The sequence below is a fragment of the Hippocampus guttulatus genome, chromosome 7 (genome assembly GCF_054856545.1).
Source record: "Hippocampus guttulatus isolate MCC_2025c chromosome 7, RoL_Hgut_1.0, whole genome shotgun sequence".
Classification (NCBI taxonomy): Eukaryota; Metazoa; Chordata; class Actinopteri; order Syngnathiformes; family Syngnathidae; genus Hippocampus; species Hippocampus guttulatus.
This window is the reverse complement of record NC_141267.1, coordinates 8887916-8909411: the sequence shown is the minus strand read 5'-3', so window position 1 is coordinate 8909411 and position 21496 is coordinate 8887916. Positions and strand designations below refer to the sequence as shown.

Genomic DNA, 21496 nt, shown 5'->3' with positions numbered 1-21496 from the left:
CACCTGCCTGACACTATAGCTGATGGATGGAAAAAGTCGATATCAAGTCTGCCACAACTGGAAAGATTTGGAGTTGACAGATATGCCGAGTTGAACCAGTGTGACATACCATTCTTTGCACAGCTCCAACCCTTTACTGATGCGAGCGAAGATGCTTCTGGAACCATCAGCTACTTACTGCTGTGCTTTTCAACTGGTGAAGCTCAATCCATTTTGGTCCTGGCAAAGGCAAGGGTTGCATCCTTGAAGTCTCCAACTATTCCAAAAATGCAATTAACTGTACCTACAGTTGCAATAAAGATGGACCACCTTCTGAGGAAAGAATTTGAGATGGAGCTTCAGGAGTCTATATTTTAGACTGTGCTGTGCTTAAGTACTTGAACAGTGAGAGCGCTAGATTCAAGCGGTTCATTGCAAACAGGGTTGCAGCAATCATGGAGCATTCCCAGACATCTCAGTGGAGATATATCAACACTGCTCTAAACCCCGCTGATCACGTCTCAAGAGGACAAACGGTGGAAACATTTTTGAAAAACGACAGTTGGCTCTCAGGACCAAACTTCTTACTCAGATCACAGGACCACTGGCCTAAAAATCCATGTCCTGGACTGGTGGATAATAAATGACCTGGAGGTCAAAAGAGTGACTTGATTTCACGTCATTCAGGCACAAGAGCCCAACGATTCCATTGAATCAGGCTGGAGCCCGGTTTGTACAACTCAGAGAGTTGCTGAACAAACTGAAGGGAAAAAGAAGGGAATGAATCACACAAGGTGAAGAAGGCAAGATGTTTATATATTCAATAAAACAGTCAAGAGAAAGTATCTAACTTGTGACGACTTGGCTACAAAGCAGACATCGAAATTGTGAAGTACTGTCAAAAGCAAAGTTTCAAAGATTTAGCTATGCCAGAAGAATATCAAAGAGCAAAGAAAAGTACAAGTTGAATCCAGTACTTCAAGATGGTGTTATGAGGGTTGGCGGAAGGTTGAGTCGTGCAGCCATGCCTGAGAATTCCAGACAGCAAGCCCAAGGAGTCACACATCACAAAGTTTGTGCCGAGATACGTTCATGACATTCCAGTTCACGTCGGAAGGAATCACATGATGGCTAATATTTGTCAATGATTTTGGATCGCAGGAGCTGTTCAGAAAGTTCTGTACAACTGTGTCACTGGTAAAAAAAAAACTACATGGCAGATCTGCCAAACGGCCTACCTGACCAGACGTCTATCACCAGAGTCGGCGTTGATTATTCCGGACCAGTCTAAGCAAGAAGGGGAGAAGGACAAGTAAAGAGATACAGCGTTTTTCTTCACATGTCTTGTTATATGAGCTGTATATCGGAAAGTTGCATCGAGAGTTTGGAATGATCGCATTTAAAATGTGTGTGGGTATTTTATAGGATGTAACATTTCCTATAGCTTTCATCCTATTGACGATCACCTTGTGGTTTTATTATTTACAAAGCACATAAATACCTTGACCGCCTTTTAGGCGTAAGGATCTGCGTGGTGCACGGATGTAATGCGGTCAGGCAACAAAGGGTAGAGACAGTTTTTTTTTTTTTACCTCTCTCTTGCTCACTTTCTCTGTTATTCTCACTACTTTTGTTATTTTATTAGCCGCATTCTTGCTTGTGTCATTTTTGCATTAATTATGTGTATCATTGATTTAATTGTCAGTAAACTGAACAAAACCAAGAGGAGCGTACGGAGTTTAACTCATTCAGTACCAGCCAATTCTGAACCAAGTCTGAAAAGACGTTTAAAAACATCTTTGGGAGTGAATGAGTAATTTCATCTACTGCACTGCAACTGAGATTGGTGTGTCAAGTAACCATCTGTCTTAAAGCGAAGTGGTTGCGTGTATTAAACATGATGGCCTGAGAGTGTTGACGTAATGTAAATGTGACTGAACAAGACGTGGCTTTCAGTCACACATCAACACTTTCGCTCCTACAGGCAAACAACCTGCAATGTTCGACAGCTACGAGGGACGGGCAGCCAATTATATTTTCTTTCCCTCTGGAGTCCATTAATCACCTCAAGACAAAAGGCCTCCCTTTGCTTCAAGGAAACTTCTGTCTTGCTATCACACTTCATTAGATTAGTGCTTAATTAAGAAATATGTCCCAGAATTTCAATTTGAATTATCCGAATGCCCTGCGATTGTGTGAAGTAGCTTTGTGGTGACATGCACTGCAGGGAGGACACTAAGTGAAAACAGACTGTGGCCTTTTGTGGAAGTAATGAATTTAGCTTAATGATGATGGAATGGAAGCAAGGGCTTCTAGGCAAGAGCGTCTCATTGGGAAGTCACTTCAAAAAGCAAGAAGTAGGTGTGAAGTGTGTGGCACATGTCAGATTACAAGAATAAAGTGTTGAGATATACATACTTGACACTGTTTAAAAAAAAAAAAAAAATAGGAACTGAGCAGCATCACAAATCACAGTCTCCGAAATTACAATTGCTCCCTTCTCGTCATCACATCAATATGTCTGGAGTCACAACAAAAATAAAGTATTCACAATGAACCTGGTGGGAGGAAAGTTGACTTCTTCCAACTATGCAAACTTCTCCAGTGACAAGCAAGAAACGAAGTGATATATTTCCCTGTGCTTGCGTGGGTTTTCTCTGGGTAGTCCGGCTTCTTCCTACATTCCAAAAAGATTCTTCTTCATTGAAGACTCCAGTGTAAATTGTCCATTGGTACAAATTTGAGTATGAATAATTAGCAATGTGTCCTGCAATTGGCCTGAAAATTAGCTCCAGCTCACCTCGCTGCAACCCTGATGAGGGGAAGGGCTACGGAAAATAGATGGTATACTCACATCGAGGAGATGAAAATACAATATAGAATATAGAATTAAATGTAAACATCCATCCATCCATTTCCTGAGCCACTTTATCCTCACAAGGGTCGCGGGGGGTGGGGGTGCTGGAGCCTATCCCAGCCGTTTTCGCGCAGTAGGTGAGGAACACCCTGAACCGGTTGCCAGCCAATCGCAGGGCACACATAGACAAACAACCATCCACGCTCACACTCACACCGAGGGACAATTTAGAGCAGTGGTGTCAAACATACGGCCCGCGGGCCGGAACCGGCCCCAAGGAGGTTCAATCCGGCCCGTGGGATCATTGAAAAGTGAAAAAAAATGCATTCAAGACACAGAATGAATATTTTAAATTAAATGCAATTCGTGGATTATCCGCTAGCGGGCACACTGTTTTGATCACAGTAGAAGACAACATTGTTTTGATCGGGGGAAGAAAACAGCAGTCTCAGTCTGTCACCGAGATAGACCCAACGCAGCAAATGATATGAAAACGCCAATCAATGCTTCTTGAGACCGAAACAAAGGAAAGAGATGATATTTTGGTTATTCATAGCACAGTATGGTATAATGTTAATGGTTCGGCCCACTTGACATCTACCGAGTCCGTATGTGGCCCACAATGTGAAATGAGTTTGACACCCCTGATTTAGAGTGTTCAAAATCAGCCTGCCATGCATGTTTTTTTTTTTTTTGGAATATGGGAGGAAACCGGAGTACCCGGAGAAAACTCATGCAGGCCTGGGGAGAACATGCAAACTCCACACAGGGTGGCCGGAGCTGGAATTGAACCCGAGGTGAGGTCGACACTAACCATTGGACCACCAGGCCGCCCAAAATGTAAACATTTTAGTTTTTTGTTGTTTTTTTTAAATCTAGCAAAGTGCCCTGAGAGTAGTTGGTCAAAAAGGATGTCATAAAAGCACTACAGGACCAAAGTTTATTGGGTGCAAACCCCATCGTTAATTCAACACTGCTTCTGTCATCCAGTGTTTGTTAAAGTGCTCTCATTATGTCTCATTCTCAAACATCTTCACCAACACGTCTCTACAAATCGTGAGGAAAAATGTTTGAACTATTAAAGGGAGACGCTTTCACTGTGGAAGAATGCAACGTGTATATTTTGGGGCTAAAACAGCCGTTTGAATTGGAACAACTTTAAAATATAAATGATTGGCATTGAATAACACTTTTGACAAAAATAAAACTCCCGCTATTCTATATTTTGTTGAGTTACCCCAAGTTAAAATTTTATTGTTTGTTGCCTTGAAATTTTGAGTTCCCTCAAATTCTCCCCCCCGTGTACACGAGTACAACAATAGATTGAATATAGATATTTTTTATGGACCGGCCCGGTGGCCGACTGGGTAGCACATCCTTGCTTCTCATGTTGCTTCGTTTTGTTTTTTTCCCCCCCTTCACAATCACCCAAGACTGGTTTGGCATTTCGAACATGCCGCAAATTAAGAGGGTAATGTGGACACTGACCTCTAAATCATGTTGTATTTTCTGCTTCAACATTCATCTACAGTTCAATTATGTCGTCAAGCATTAGCACCACTTCTGCAGGAACATTTCCTTCATGAAATCCATATTCCAAATGAATGTCGTAAGGATTTATTGATCAAGCGCTTCACACTCCTGATGGGTGTAACCTTAGGGCGAAGGTCAGATTTAACATTTGTCAAAGGCTCTCAGACGTCTTGATGGGATTGACTTACTGTGGATGTTCCAAGACTTTTTGCCTGCAGTTCTAAAATACGCAAGAGTGATAAGGCAGGGTGGCAGTTACATCAACCAACCAGAAAATGCTGAAGCTGTAAATGAGGTTACAAAATAATGGTTTTACCCTGATTGAATGGGGTGGACTCCGCCCAGTGCCCCAGTCAGCTGATAAAAACTGAATGAATGAAGGAATGAGTATCATGTTGTTTCTCTGCGATTGATGAGTTGGCAAGTTGAACATGGGATACGTTTTGATATTTTCGATATATGATAGTAACCTTTGTAAGCCATGCTCAAGCCATGTGACGTCAGTATACATGGATTGGGTTTTAGAACAGTATGTGGCCATTTTTATAATTTCACGATTACCATTGGATAAAATAGCCCCCAAATGACTTTACGTGGTCGTGTTTTTTCGGCTAAAAACGCCTTACTATACATGGTCGTTTCTTTCAGCCCAAAACGCCTTACTATACATGGTCGTTTTTTTCCGACCAAAACGCCTTACTATGCATGTACATGGTCATTTAGTTAATTTTCTGATCTTCTCCTCCGCACAACTATTCGTGCTCACACTCACAATTGCTACGTGGCTGGTAGTCGAATGGTTAGTGCGTCGGAGTTGCACTGCGAAGGTGCAGGGTTCGATTCCAGCTCCAGCCGACCTGTGTGTTCTCAAGAGCATGGCTATCCATTTTCGGATCCTATTCGAATACGTGGTCGTTTTTTCCGGCCCAAAACGCCTTACTCTTTGTGGTCGTTTTTTTCGGCCCAAAACGCCTTACTATACAGTACATGGTAGTTTTTTCGGCTAAAAACGCCTTATTATACAGTACATGGACGTTTTTTTCGTCTAAAAACGGCTTACTATACATGGTTGTTTTTTTCGGCTAAAAACGCCTTACTATACGTGTACATGGTCATTTACAATTTTCTGATCTTCTCCTCCGCACAACTATTCGTGCTTACACTCACAATTGTTAACTGACTTGTAGTCAAATGGTTAGTGCGTCGGAATTGCAGTGCGGAGGGGCAGGGTTCGATTCCAGCTCCAGCCTTCCTGTGTGTTCTCAAGAGCATGCATGGCTATCCATTTTCGGATCCTATTCACATTCAAAATTCACACCGAGGGACAACATGGAGGATTCATTCCATGCCTGGTAGTCGAATGGTGCGTTCATTGGTCTCGCGCTGCGGAGGTGCATGGTTCAATTCCGGCCTCCCTGTGCAATCTCAAAAATGTGCACGGCCATCCTTTTTCGAATCCTCTTCTCCGCACAACTATTCGCACTCACCCTCACACCAAGGAACACTTCACAAAACGCCTTCCTCTAGATGGTCGTTTTTTTCGGCCCAAAACGCCTTACTATATGTGTTCGTTTTTTTTGGCTCAAAACGCCTGACTATACATGGTCGTTTTTTTCGGCTAAAAATGCCTTTCTATACATGGACGTTTTTTTCGGCTAAAAACGCCTTACTATACATGGTCGTTTTTTTCGGCTAAAAACGGCTTACGATACATGGTCGTTTTTTTCGGCAAAAAACGGCTTACTATACATGGTCGTTTTTTTCGGCTAAAAATGCCTTTCTATACATGGACGTTTTTTTCGGCTAAAAACGCCTTACTATACATGGTCGTTTTTTTCGGCTAAAAACGGCTTACGATACATGGTCGTTTTTTTTCGGCTAAAAACGCCTTACTATACATGGTCGTTTTTTTCGGCTAAAAACGGCTTACGATACATGGTCGTTTTTTTCGGCAAAAAACGGCTTACTATACATGGTCGTTTTTTTCGGCGAAAAACGCCTTACTATACATGGTCGTTTCTTTCAGCCCATAACGCCTTATTATACATGGTCGTTTTTTTCGGCCCAAAATGCCTTACTATACATGGATGTTTTTTTTGGCCCAAAATGCCTTACTGGACGTTTGAATGTTTTTTTCGTCTAAAAACGGCTTACTATACATGGTAGTTTTTTTCGGCTAAAAACGCCTTACTATACATGGTCGTTTTTTTTGGGCTCAAAACGCCTGACTATACGTAATCGTTTTTTCGGCTAAAAACGGCTTACTATACGTGGTCTTTTTTCCGGCCCAAAACGCCTTACGATACGTGGTCGTTTTTTTCGGCCCAAAACGTCTTACGATAAATGGTTGTTTTTTTCGGCCCAGAACGCCTTACTATACATGGCTAAAAACGCCTGACGATACATGGTCATTTTTTTCGGCTAAAAACGCCTTACTATACATGGTCGTTTTTTTTGGGCTCAAAACGCCTGACTATACGTAATCGTTTTTTCGGCTAAAAACGGCTTACTATATGTGGTCTTTTTTCCGGCCCAAAACGCCTTACGATACGTGGTCGTTTTTTCCGGCCCAAAACGCCTTACTCTTTGTGGTCGGTTTTTTTGGCCCAAAACGCCTTACTATACATGGCTAAAAACGCCTGACGATACATGGTCGTTTTTTTCGGCTAAAAACGCCTTACTATACATGGTCGTTTTTTTCGGGCTAAAAACGCCTTACTATACTATGTGGTGCTTTTCGGGCTAAAAACGCCTTAGTATACATCGTCGTTTTTTTCGGGCTAAAAACGCCTTACTACACTATGTCGTTTTTTTCGGGCTAAAAACGCCTTACTATACTATGTCGTTTTTTTCAGGCTAAAACGCCTTACTATACATGGTCGTTTTTTTTCGGCTAAAAACGCCTTACTGTACATGGTAGGGGTTTTTTTTCGGCCCAAAACGCCTTACTATACATGGTCGTTTTTTTTCAGCAAAAAATGCCTTACTATACATGGTCATTTTTTTCGGCTAAAAACGCCTTACTCTTTGTGGTCGTTTTTTTCGGCCCAAAACGCCTTACTATACAGTACATGGTCGTTTTTCGGCTAAAAATGCCTTACTATACATGGTTGGGGTTTTTTGGCTCAAAACGCCTGACTATACATGGTGGTTTTTTTCAGCTAAAAACGCCTTACTATCTATCCATGGTCGGTTTTTTCGGCCCAAAACGCCGTACTATACATGGTCGTTTTTTTTTCGGCTCAAAACGGCTTTCTATACATGGACATTTTTTTCGGCTAAAAACGCCTTACTGTACGTGGACGTTTTTTTCGGCTCAAAATGCCTTACTATACGTGGTCGTTTTTTGGGGGCTAAAAACGCCTTACTGTCCATGGTCGTTTTTTTTTCTGGCTAAAAACGCCTTACTATACGTGGTGGGGGGGGGGGGGTTCTGCCCAAAACACCTTCTTATACGTGGTCGTTTTCTTGGGCTAAAAACGCCTTACTATACATGGTCGTTTTTTTTTCAGCTAAAAACGCCTTACTATACGCGGTCGTTTTTTTCAGCTAAAAACGCCTTACTATACGTGGTCGTTTTTTTCGGCTCAAAACGCCTGACTATACATGTTCATTTTTTTTCCAGCTAAAAACGCCTAGGTCGGGGGGTTTTCGGCTGAGAAAGCCTTGCTATACATGGTTATTTTTTTGGGCAAAAAGCGCCTTACGATATGTGGTCGTTTTTTTTCGGCCCAAAACGCCTTACTATAGAGGGTCGTTTTTTTTCGGCTAAAAACGCCTTACTATACATGGTCGTTTTTTTCGGCTAAAAACGCCTTACTATGGTCGTTTTTTTCGGCCCAAAACGCCTTACTATACATGGTCATTTTTTTCGGCTAAAAACGTCTTACTATATGTGGTGGTGTGGGGGGGTTTTCAGCTAAAAACGCCTTACTATACATGGTCGTTTACAACGTTATACATCGCCTGGGAACGCCTCTGGATCTGGGAGAGCTGGAAGAAGTAGCTCGGGAGAGGGAAGTCTGGGCTTCCCTGCTAAAGACGTTGCCCCCGCGACCCGGCCCCGGATAAGCGGTAGAAGATGGATGAATGGATGGATATACATCGTCGTTTTTTTCGGCTAAAAATGCCTTACTGTACATGGTAACTTTTTTTTCGGCCCAAAACGCCTTACTATACATAGTCGGGGGGGGTTTCAGCTAAAAACGCCTTACTCTATACATGGTCATTTTTTTCGGCTAAAAACGCTTTACTATACGCGGTCGTTTCTTTCAGCTAAAAACGCCTTACTATACGTGGTCGTTTTTTTCGGCTAAAAACGCCTGACTATACATGTTCATTTTTTTCCAGCTAAAAACGCCTTACTATATACTGTCGTTTTTTTCGGCTAAAAACGCCTTACTATACTATGTCGTTTTTTTTCGGCTAAAAACGCCTTACTATACTATTTCGTTTTTTTCGGGCTAAAAACGCCTTACTATACTGTCGTTTTTTTCGGCTAAAAACGCCTTACTATACATGGTCGTTTTTTTCGGCTAAAAACGCCTTACTTCACTATGTCGGGTTTTTTCGGGCTAAAAACGCCTTACTATACAATGTCGTTTTTTTAGGCTAAAAACGCCTTACTATATACTATGTCGTTTTTTTTCGGGCTAAAAACGCCTTACTATATACTATGTCGTTTTTTTCGGCTAAAAACGCCTTACTATACTATGTCGTTTTTTTCGGCTAAAAACGCCTTACTATACTATTTCGTTTTTTTCGGGCTAAAAACGCCTTACTATACTATGTCGTTTTTTTCGGCTAAAAACGCCTTACTATACATGGTCGTTTTTTTCGGGCTAAAAACGCCTTACTATACTATGTGGTGCTTTTCGGGCTAAAAACGCTTTAGTATACATCGTCGTTTTTTTCGGGCTAAAAACGCCTTACTACACTATGTCGTTTTTTTTCGGGCTAAAAACGCCTTACTATACTATGTCGTTTTTTTCAGGCTAAAACGCCTTACTATACATGGTTGTTTTTTTTTCGGCTAAAAACGCCTTACTGTACATGGTAGGTTTTTTTTTCGGCCCAAAACTCCTTACTATACATGGTCGTTTTTTTTTCAGCAAAAAATGCCTTACTATACATGGTCATTTTTTTCGGGCTAAAAACGCCTTACTATACAATGTCGTTTTTTTAGGCTAAAAACGCCTTACTATACTATGTCGGTTTTTTTCGGGCTAAAAACGCCTTACTATATACTATGTCGTTTTTTTCGGCTAAAAACGCCTTACTATACTATTTCGGTTTTTTCGGGCTAAAAACGCCTTACTATACTATGTCGTTTTTTTCGGCTAAAAACGCCTTACTATACATGGTCGTTTTTTTCGGGCTAAAAACGCCTTACTATACTATGTGGTGCTTTTCGGGCTAAAAACGCCTTAGTATACATCGTCGTTTTTTTCGGGCTAAAAACGCCTTACTATACTATGTCGTTTTTTTCAGGCTAAAACGCCTTACTATACATGGTTGGGTTTTTTCGGCTAAAAACGCCTTACTGTACATGGTAGGGTTTTTTTTCGGCCCAAAACTCCTTACTATACATGGTCGTTTTTTTTCAGCAAAAAATGCCTTACTATACATGGTCATTTTTTTCGGCTAAAAACGCCTTACTCTTTGTGGTCGTTTTTCTCGGCCCAAAACGCCTTACTATACAGTACATGGTCGTTTTTCGGCTAAAAATGCCTTACTCTACATGGTTGGTTTTTTTCAGCTAAAAACGCCTTACTATCTATCCATGGTCGGTTTTTTCGGCCCAAAACGCCGTACTATACATGGTCGTTTTTTTTCGGCTCAAAACGGCTTTCTATACATGGACATTTTTTTCGGCTAAAAACGCCTTACTGTACGTGGACGTTTTTTTCGGCTCAAAATGCCTTACTATACGTGGTCGTTTTTTGGGGGCTAAAAACGCCTTACTGTCCATGGTCGTTTTTTTTCTGGCTAAAAACGCCTTACTATACGTGGTGGGGGGGGGGGGGGGTTCTGCCCAAAACACCTTCTTATACGTGGTCGTTTTCTTGGGCTAAAAACGCCTTACTATACATGGTCGTTTTTTTCAGCTAAAAACGCCTTACTATACGCAGTCGTTTTTTTCAGCTAAAAACGCCTGACTATACATGTTCATTTTTTTTCCAGCTAAAAACGCCTAGGTCGTTTTTTTTCGGCTGAGAAAGCCTTGCTATACATGGTTATTTTTTTGGGCAAAAAGCGTCTTACGATATGTGGTCGTTTTTTTTTCGGCCCAAAACGCCTTACTATGGTCGTTTTTTTCGGCCCAAAACGCCTTACTATACATGGTCATTTTTTTCGGCTAAAAACGTCTTACTATATGTGGTGGTGGGGGGGGGGGGGGGGGTTTCAGCTAAAAACGCCTTACTATACACGGTCGTTTACAACGTTATACATCGCCTGGGAACGCCTCTGGATCTGGGAGAGCTGGAAGAAGTAGCTCGGGAGAGGGAAGTCTGGGCTTCCCTGCTAAAGCTGTTGCCCCCGCGACCCGGCCCCGGATAAGCGGTAGAAGATGGATGAATGGATGGATATACATCGTCGTTTTTTTCGGCTAAAAATGCCTTACTGTACATTGTAACTTTTTTTCGGCCCAAAACGCCTTACTATACGTAGTCGGGGGGGTTTTCGGCTAAAAACGCCTTACTCTATACATGGTCATTTTTTTCGGCTAAAAACGCCTTACTATACGCGGTCGTTTCTTTCAGCTAAAAACGCCTTACTATACGTGGTCGTTTTTTTCGGCTAAAAACGCCTGACTATACATGTTCATTTTTTTCCAGCTAAAAACGCCTTACTATACTGTACATGGTTGTTTTTTTTTCGGCTAAAAACGCCTGACTATACATGGTCGTTTTTTTCCAGCTAAAAACGCCTTACTATACCTGGTGGGGTTTTTTGGCTAAAAACGCCTTACGATACATGGTCGTTTTTTTGGGCTAAAAACGCCTTTCTATACATGGTCGTTTTTTTTCGGCTGAGAAAGCCTTACTATACATGGTCATTTTTTTGGGCAAAAAGCGCCTTACGATACGTGGTCGTTTGTTTTCGGCCCAAAACGCCTTACTATAGAGGGTCCTTTTTTTTCGGCTAAAAACGCCTTACTATACATGGTGGTTTTTTTCAGCTAAAAACGCCTTACTATACATGGTCATTTTTTTCGGCTAAAAACGCCTTACTATACATGGTCGTTTTTTTCAGCTAAAAACGCCTTACTATACATGGTCGTTTTTTTCGGCTAAAAACGCCTTACTATGGTCGTTTTTTTCGGCCCAAAACGCTTGACTATACGTGATCGTTTTTTTCGGCTAAAAATGCCTTACTATATGTGGTGGGGGCGGGGGGGTTTCAGCTAAAAACGCCTTACTATACATGGTCGTTTACAACGTGATACAACGCCTGGGAACGCCTCTGGATCCCCGGGGAGAGCTGGAAGAAGTAGCTAGGGAGAGGGAAGTCTGGGCTTCCCTGCTAAAGCTGTTGCCCCCGCGACCCAGCCCCACGTATGATAATAAGGCGTTATGGGCTGAAAGAAACGACCATGTATAGTAAGGCGTTTTTCGCCGAAAAAAACGACCATGTATAGTAAGCCGTTTTTAGCCGAAAAAAACGACCATGTATCGTAAGCCGTTTTTAGCCGAAAAAAACGACCATGTATAGTAAGGCGTTTTTAGCCGAAAAAAACGTCCATGTATAGAAAGGCATTTTTAGCCGAAAAAAACGACCATGTATAGTCAGGCGTTTTGAGCCGAAAAAAACGACCATGTATAGTAAGGCGTTTTGAGCTGAAAAAAACAACCATGTATCGTAAGGCGTTTTTAGCCCAAGAAAACGACCAAGTATAGTAAGGCATTTCTAGCCGAAAAAAACGACCATGTATAGTCAGGCTTTTTTAGCAGAAAAAAACAACCATGTAAGGCATTTTTAGCTGAAAAAAGCGACCATGTAAAGTAAGATATTTTTTCCGGGGAAAAAAAGACCACGTTTAAATAAGCCGTTTTTAGCTCCACAAGAAAGACCATGTATAGTAAGACGTTTTTAGCCCCAAAATACGACCATGTATACAGTAAGGGGCTGACAGCAGATGTCTTCTTCTCCCAGTAACGCTGCATTCTATGGTGCATACAAACATACAGAATTTAATGGATTTGTCAAAGGAATGCTTCACCGTGCTCAGTGCAGTTTTAAAAAGGGCTATTTTTTCCACCATTACCATCTCACCTATCCTAATATCTGTTCGTCAATCTATCCACATTTGACTTCCCCAGCCAATCACAAATAACACTTAAAGTCTCCCAGAAAATCTGAAAATACAGAACGAGTGTCACAATATTCAAGGATTATAAAGATGTACATTTCAAAAATTCATATACAGATGGAGAGCAAGAGTAGGGCATTGCTGTTGCATCATGTCAGCAAGGTAGACATCTCCTCCTGTTCCTTTTACATACATGAGTTCCACAAATAAGTAAGAGTATTTTCATACATCACTAAAAAATAGAAATTGGGCAAAGTCTTCCTTCTTATGTAATTAAAAAACTTCTGGCAACGGAATGAATAAAAGGCCCCCAGTGTAGTAACATTGGTAACCCTGGCATAGCAACAAGCAAAGATTTTAACGGTCTCCTGATGGGTTCGCTAAAAGCCTCCTTAATTTGTTTTCTCCTGTAAATGATCAAAACTCCTTTTCTGCGACCTCAATAATGATCTTTATCACAGAATAAAAGAAAATGTTCACTAAAGGCTGAAAAGGAGGGGAAACGCCACAGGCGATGGCACTCGGATGAGCTAAAGGCTAATTGCGTCTGAAATGAGATTTGAAGCCTCTGAATTAGCAGAGGCTGCAGCAAAGTGCAAGCTGAGTGAGGGAATGGCAGAAACCAGTGCAAATAAGCACAGGTCACATCCAGGTAACAAATGAGACACTGGTTGTGTTGACTTGCAGCCCATTAAAATGGAGTTTGCATTCGCATAGTCACTTGTGGTCCATTATTTTTCCAATAACTGCCATAGGATGACGATTTAGGGATTGGTTGATCATCGGTATATTAGAAGAAACCAATTTATAGCATTCCCTCACCATTTGAGGGGGACAGGGCCCAAGCCCCTCCCCCAATAACAAAAATCAACACGTAAATGTCACCCACCCCAGTGACCCACCTCTCCCCAAAAAAGGTTTGTAATTGCCTATAGATGCAACAATATGGCAACAAATCTATTTTTATATATTAAAACCAGGGCTATATAGCATGACTAAATCAAACCCCTCCACTCACTTCAACAGAGATGCCACCAAAAAGTGGTCATATTTAATTGTGAGTATGTAGAAGAACAACCTACGATTCATAAAAATAATACTGTATTTAAGATCCTCTTGTTTTATGTTGAGAGGGAAGAAATTTCATCTGCGCTGTATGTTACACATACGTACAGCACATTTGACAATATAGTTGTATTCAATTCAATGTATATAACTTGACAAAGATACATACTGGATATCATTTTGTTTGCGTTCCATTTGGAAGTGCATGTGTGTGACTCAAATGACGAATGTACGAATGCACAAGTAGTGATTATGATGTTCTATCTCTGGCTGTGCTGTCAGCAGGTGTGGACACCAGGTAAACACGAGGTGATGGATGAAAGTGGACTCTTTTGAAAGAAGGCGTCTGGCAGATAAAAAAGAAACAGGCTGCGGTCGCTCAAAGACTAATGGGCCGATTAAGAGCTTCAAGGGGGCGGTCGTTTATTTGTCATGTGTGACTGAATAGAGATTCACTTCATTAATAAGGCCTGGCACTTTCCAGCTTTGCTTGTTTTCATCGTTTGCTCTCTATAAAGTCTCTTCTCTTTCTCATTAATTAATGAAGAGAGGAAAGTGATGAGGCACAGCAACTGAGAAAAAGCTGTGCCACTGAATTGGGATGCTCCATTGTGACTGTTAGCTATAAAAGTAGCTGTACTTTCAAGTTGAGGAGGAATAAACATTAAAACGTGTGCGTGTGTGTGCGTGTGTGTGCGTGTGCGTGCGTGTGTGTGTGTGTGTGTGTGCATGCGTGTGTATATCATCCACCCATCCATCCATCCATTTCCTAATCCCCTTATCCTCACACGGATCGCGGACATGCTGGAACCTATCCCAGCTGTCTTCGGGCAGCAGGCGGGGAACACCCTGAACCGGTTGCCAGCCAATCGCAGGGCACACAGAGACGAACAACCATCCACGCTCACACTCACACCGAGGGACAATATAGTAAGATAAGATAAGATATCCTTTATTAGTCCCACACTGGGGAAATTTACAGCCTCCAGCAGCAAGAATGTAGGCAGAAAGAAGAAGAAAAAACAAACAAACACCGTCCAATTAAGTGCAATATAAATACAAAATGGATAAATCGCAGTGCTATTTACAGTTGTTTTCCACATCATTCAATTATTAAATATTATTGTTGCTATTTTTTATTCAGCAGCCTGACAGCAGTTGGTAGGAACGAGCGTCTGTATCTCTCCTTCTTGCAGCGCGGGTGAAACAGTCTCTGGCTGAAGGAGCTACCTAGTGCTGTCAGGGCGGGCTGGAGAGGGTGGGAGGGACTGTCCATCATAGCTTTTAGCTTAGTTAGCATCCTTCTGTTGCCCACCTCCTCCAGAGTGTCAAGGGAGCAACCCAGGACAGAACTGGCCTTCCTGACCAGTCGCTCCAGTCTCTTTCTGTCCCGGGCTGAGATGCTGCCTGACCAGCAGACAATGCCATAATGGATGGCCGAGGCCACCACCGAGTTATAGAAAGTCTTAAGGAGCGACCCCTGAACCCCAAGTGAAGTGTGTTCCATTGATCTGCCACGCATGTTTTTGGAGTGTGTAAGGAAAGAGTGTGTGTGTGTGTGTGTGTGTGTGTGTGTGTGTGTGTGTGTGTGTGTGTGTGTGTGTGTGTGTGTGTGTGTGTGTGTGTGTGTGTGTGTGTGTGTGTGTGTCTCTCTACCTATCTGTCTATATATATATATAAATTTGGAAGGCTGATTAAAGTTTCTGGGTCAACTGTGCAACATAGTCAGCAGGGGAACCCAATGTAGACAAAGATGGTATGGCGTGCTGCTTAATGACATCAGGTTAGCAGACACATGGGCTTCATGACCAAATATAAGAAAGAATGAAGTCTTGCGAAGCGTGAGAGCTTGTGTTGTAAACCAGGGTAATGAGGTTTAGACAGTCATGCCATTCACTGGGTTGCTGAGAAATGATTTGACTCACTCATGACAGTTCTGCTGATGCCATCACACTGTGGATGATATGGACTGCTTCTGGTTTTCTGTATGTCAAGCAGCTCGACGAGTTGTTTTATGAGGTCACAATACAATTGGGGACCTTGATCAGTGCACATTTCCGGAATGCCATGTTCGCAGATCAACTTATCAACCTGACATTTTGCAACTTTTGTGGAGCGTTGGTCTGGAATGGCATAAAGGTTGACACATTTGGAGAAGTAATATTCAACCACAAGCACATACTTGTGATGGAGGGAGTCGAAGTATATCAGTTGCAACCTTTTGGAATGGCTCAGAAGCAATGATGGTTTTCATCTGAGCTCTACGTTGAGGCGTGGGACTCCGTCTCACATCAGCTTCTTGTAAATGATGTAGTTCTGTTGGCTTCATCAAGCCACAATTTTCAACTCTCCATGGAGGAGTTTGCTGCCGAGTGTGAAGCAGCTGGGTTGTGAAATAGTACGTTCAAATCTGAGCCTAGGGTTCTTAGTCAGAAAACCTTGGATTGCCCTCTACCTATCGGGGATGAAAACCGGCCCCAAATGGAGGAGTCTGACCACCATGGGGGATTTATTCACAAATGAGAGAAGAACTGAACGGGAGATCAACAAGCAGATTGGTACAGCGTCTGCAGAGACACAAACTCTGCATCAGTCTGTTGTGGCAAACAAAAAACACAAAAAAAGCAGCTGAGTCGACAGGTAAAGCTCTCAATTTACCGGTCGATCTATGTTTAAGCTGCTGTCGCATGGATAGATGAATATTACCTTTGTATCAAAATCACTACTCAATACTACATAATACATAATCGAGGAAAAACAGTCCCGTCTGCTGGATTTAGTGAAACACTCATCCCCCTCTTTCATCATTTTTATTATTAAAAAAAAATGGAAACATGTCTTAATGATGAAGCGTCCATTCTTCCAAAGTGGCCTTTTCCAAACATTTAATAATGTGAGATATTTCTAGATACATAGCTCAAGTCGTTGGCCAGATGAACATTTTGTGTCCAAGGTCTCTGTGGACACATTGAATAATGTCATTCGTCCAAGTCAAGAGACAGCAGGCTGATTAACTTGTTCAGCCGCTGATTTTCCACATATGGTGACCAACTGGATCTTTAAATGCAACATTCAATGAGTGGAGCACGTCAGTCCTTTTTCCCTTCATAGGAGGGATGTTGTTGACAGATTGACGAGGTAATACTGTTACAGTGATGTGATTTACTCGACAGAGATGTAATAAGATCTTTAAGTTATACTGGAGCCTGTCATATCAAGCAGCGTGTCAAGATAATTGCCCCTTCCAACTGTAATTATATTCCGCAGCTTTTCTTGACGAGCCATTCGGTACGTAGGAGTGGGAGCCTTCAGCACTCGAGTCAAAGACAAAATCACAACACGGACCTCGCAGGTGCATTGCACTCTATTTAAGGCATGCTCAGTCGCTTCGAACAGACTTTTAAAGGTTAACACACAGAAGATGAGTAAATAACGGATATTATCTTAGTGCAGGGGTGTCAAACTCATTTTTGTCAGGGGCCAGATTTTAATTACAGTTTCACTTGGAGGGCCGGTTTGACTGAAAGCATATAAAGAAGTCAAGAATAACGGTTTATCAGAATCAGAATCAGAATCATCTTTATTGGCCAAGTATGTAGAACACACAAGGAATTTGTCTCCGGTATAACACGCTGCATTAGTATCATCGTAAACAACAAATCATTGAACCATTTTAGAGTCACCAGTAGCAGTATTTGTAGTACAAGAAGAGTGACTACGTCAGTGACTGTTTAAGGAGTTAATGGCTAGAGGGAAAAAGCTGTTTAAGTGTCTACTGGATTTGGTGCGCATGGATCTGTAGCGTCTGCCTGAGGGGAGTAGCTGGAAAAGGTGGTGGGCAGGGTGCGGGGGATCCAGGAGGATTTTCCGTGCCCTTGTCTTGATTCTTGCAGTGTGCAAGTCCTCAAGAGTGGGTAGGGCGGTGCCAATGATTTTTTCCGCCGTCCTAACTGTCCGTTGAAGTCGGATTTTGTCCTTTTTTGTGGCGGCCCCAAACCAAACCGTGATGGAAGAACACAGGATTGATTCGATGACTGCCGTGTAGAACTGTCGTAGCACCTCCTGTGGCAGGCCATGCTTCCTCAGCAGCCTCAGGAAGTACATCCTCTGCCGGGCCCTTTTCAGGATGGAGATGGTGTTGACTTCCCACTTCATGTCCTGGGAGACTGTGATTCCCAGGAACTTGAAGGTCTCGACGGTTGACACAGGGCAGTTGGATAGTGTGAGGGGCAACTGTGGAGAAGAATGTTTCCTGAAGTCCACGATCATCTCTCCAGTCTTGAGCGTGTTCAGCCCGAGGTTGTGTCGGCTGCACCAGAGCTCCAGCTGCTCCACTTGTTGGCGGTATGCAGACTCGTCGCCGTCTTTGATGAGACCGATGACCGTGGTGTCGTCTGCGAACTTTATGAGTTTGACAGCTGGATCTGTTGAGGTGCAATCGTTTGTGTAGAGAGAGAAGAGCAGTGGAGAGAGGACACATCCCTGTGGGGCTCCAGTGCTGGTGGTGCGTATTGATGATGTTGTTGCTCCCAGTCTCACCTGTTGTGTCCGTCCCGTCAGGAAGCTGAGGATCCACTGGCAGATCATAGGGGAAACACCGAGGTGGAGAAGTTTGGGGGGTGAGGAGTTCCGGGATGATGGTGTTGAACGCAGAGCTGAAATCCACAAACAGAATCCTTGCGTAGGTCCCTGTGCTGTCGAGGTGCTCGAGGATGTAGTGCAGACCTATGTTGACTGCGTCTTCCACAGACCTGTTTGCCCGGTAGGCAAACTGGAGAGGGTCCAGCAGGGGTCCGGTGACGTTCTCTAGGTGGTTCAGCACAAGGCGTTCAAAGGACTTCATGACCACAGACGTCAGGGCGACAGGCCTATAGTCGTTCAGTTCCGATGTTGCCGATTTCTTGGGAACTGGGATGATGGTAGACTGTTTGAAGCAGGATGGGACCTCACACAGCTCCAGAGTTGAAGATTTGTGTGAAGACCGGAGCCAGCTGGTCAGCGCAGACTTTCAGGCAGGAGGGGGGACACTTTGTCGGGCCCCGCAGCTTTCTTGATCTTCTGCTGCTTGAAGAGCCGTCTCACATCCTGTTCGTGGATCTGTAGTGGAGAAAAAGAGGGTGGGGGGGGGGGGGGGGTAGGTCGAGTGGTTTCTGGTAGAGGTGGGTGTGTGTGGGAAATGGGGTTGACCTTTTCAAATCGGCAGAAAAACATGTTTAGTTCATTAGCAAGACCCTTATTGTTCACTGGGGGGGGTGGCATTCTATAGTTAGTGATTGCTTTCAGGCCATTCCATACAGATGCAGAGTCGTTAGCAGAGAACTGTTTTTTCAGCCTCTCTGCATAGCTTCTCTTAGCGATGTTAATTTCCTTTGTCAATTGGTTTCGGGCGTGTTTGTACAGTGCCCGATCTCCACTTCTAAATGCGGCCTCTTTCTCTTTCCTGAGTTGCCTGAGTTTGGGAGTAAACCATGGCTTGTTATTGTTGAAGGAGCGGAAGGACTTCGTTGGTACACACATGTCCTCACAGAAACTGATGTATGATGTTACAGTGTCTGTGTATTCATCCAGTGTGCCCGTTGAAGTTTCAAAGACGCCCCAATCAGTGCAGTCTAAGCATTCTTGTAGAGCTAGCTTTGCTTCATCTGTCCATTTTTTCACAGTCTTAACAACCGGTTTAGCACATTTGAGTTTCTGTCTAGTCACCTACTGCTTAAATTACTCTAATAAGGAATTTGGTCACGAGAAAATGCTTACAGTGTCACCCTTATTTATTACAGCGGCCCGGTGTTCCAGTGGTTAGCGCGTACACCTCACAGTGCAGATGTACCGGGATCAATTCCAGCTCCGGCCTCCCCGGGCCTAAGTGGGTTTCCTCCCACATTCCAAAAAACATGCATGGCAGGCTGATTGAACACTCAAAATTGTCCCTAGGTGTGAGTGTGAGCGTGGATGGTTGTTCATCTGTGTGCCCTGCGCTTGGCTGACAACCAGTTCAGCGTGTCCCCCGCCTACTGCCCAAAGACAGCTGGGATAGGCTCCAGCACCACTCCCCCCCCCCCCCCCCGCCACCCTTGTGAAGATAAGCGGATCGGAAAATGGATGGTATTGAGTCGAAGGGGCAAGCCAACTCTATCTGAACGTTGAAGTGGAAGCATGGTTTTAAAAGTTGGCTTTAGAAGACGAACGCTGTCTCCCATCTTCTGGAGGTAATTGATGTTCTCATTGCAGTTGCTCAAAAGTCCAGCTGGGTCAACGTAAACTTTTGTCCTTTATGTCCTCCTTTTGCATGTGCATCTCTTTAGTGTTACCCAAGGCCGGGTGCAGCTGATAGAGAAATCAAACTGTGGGAGTGCTTAAAGTAATGGCCAAGCTGGCACATCCCCAGCTACTCAGGATAGACACTGTAGGCCCCTCAGAATATTAATGGCCACCCTGAGCCGGCGAGGGCAAAGCTGTCTTGGCATATGCACAGACAAGCAGGAAGAGGAAGTGTGAGTGCGTTTGGTGTGTGTGCTTGTTGAATCCATGACCTTCTCCCTCTCTCTATTTCCATGTTGTCCTTTTTGGTCTTCAAATGTGTGAGCTCTTAACACCAACTAGTCAAAGTGAATCCTAAAATCTAAACATTGAGGCAGGAAAAAAAGATCGTCATGAGCCCAATCTGCTTCCTCTGTGAACAGCTGTATTTACTTTTTTTTGGTCTGGTGAAGTGAATGATGTAATTTTTGTTCATTGATATGTTTATCGTTTGATACAGTAGTGTAGTACAAAAAGTGCTTCATCATAAGGTTGTCTGGCAGTTTTTGAACCAGCAAAAGTGGCACAATAGTTTCTCATTAAGCTTCACAAAAAGGGCAACGGGCGGTCCAATGGCCGTGGCCCACATACTTTTTGAGGCAACCCTTGTTTTTTTGGGTGGAAAATACATTTTGGGGGTTTACTACTTTGGGGCTTAAAAAAAAATCCAACACACTTCAATGACAGTCAATGATACATGGAATTTTGCTATTTGTGAGGCCCCCCAGTTTGCATTGTGTGTGTGTGGGGCGGGGGGCACAGTATTTTTAAGTTCACCACACACAACTAGACAGGAGACGTCGCTTAATTGCACTTCACCAGGTGTTTTTCTGCCCTATCCCACAATGCGAGTAGTCCGAATATTTTTTTGGAAAGACGAAAAGGAACAAACAGTACCTGAATAATAAGATTGATTTTTTTTTCTTTTACACCTTGTTTTACATTCGGGCGGCACCGTGGTTTTGACTGGTTAACACGTCCGCCTCACTGTGCAAAAGTGCAGGGCTTGATTCTGGCTGTGGCCTTCCTGTGTGGAGTTTGGATGCTCTGCTAGTGCCTGCGTGGGTTTTCTCCGGGTACTCCGATCTCCTCCCACACTCCAAAAACATGCGTGGCAGGTGAATACAACACTCTAAATTAAAGGGAGTGTGGCGAGGTTATAAACAGTAATATTAGTATTTGCACCGTCACTGACTGGCAACACCTACCATCTTTGAGGGGAAGTACTGGTCTTAATAACATTATTACATACTGTGTTTAACACGTAAATGGTAAGAATTGCAAAATTTAAAAAAAAAAACCACTTCCAGCCCCCGAGTTCAACGAAACGACCGACTTTGGAGAGACGTCACTTGACAATCCCATGACGACACAGACCATGAATATGGCAAAATAGAATTTACAAGATTACAATCATATATTTAGTAGTTTTACTTGCTTGTCATTAGATT

The 21496-nt window shown here is 43.1% G+C and overlaps 1 long non-coding RNA gene across 3 annotated transcripts in view; it reads left to right on the top strand.

Moving 5' to 3' along the window:
* Positions 1 to 21496, top strand: part of LOC147202182 (uncharacterized) — a 45551-nt gene that overhangs the window by 14973 nt on the left and 9082 nt on the right. The gene's annotated exons all lie outside the window — the stretch shown is intronic.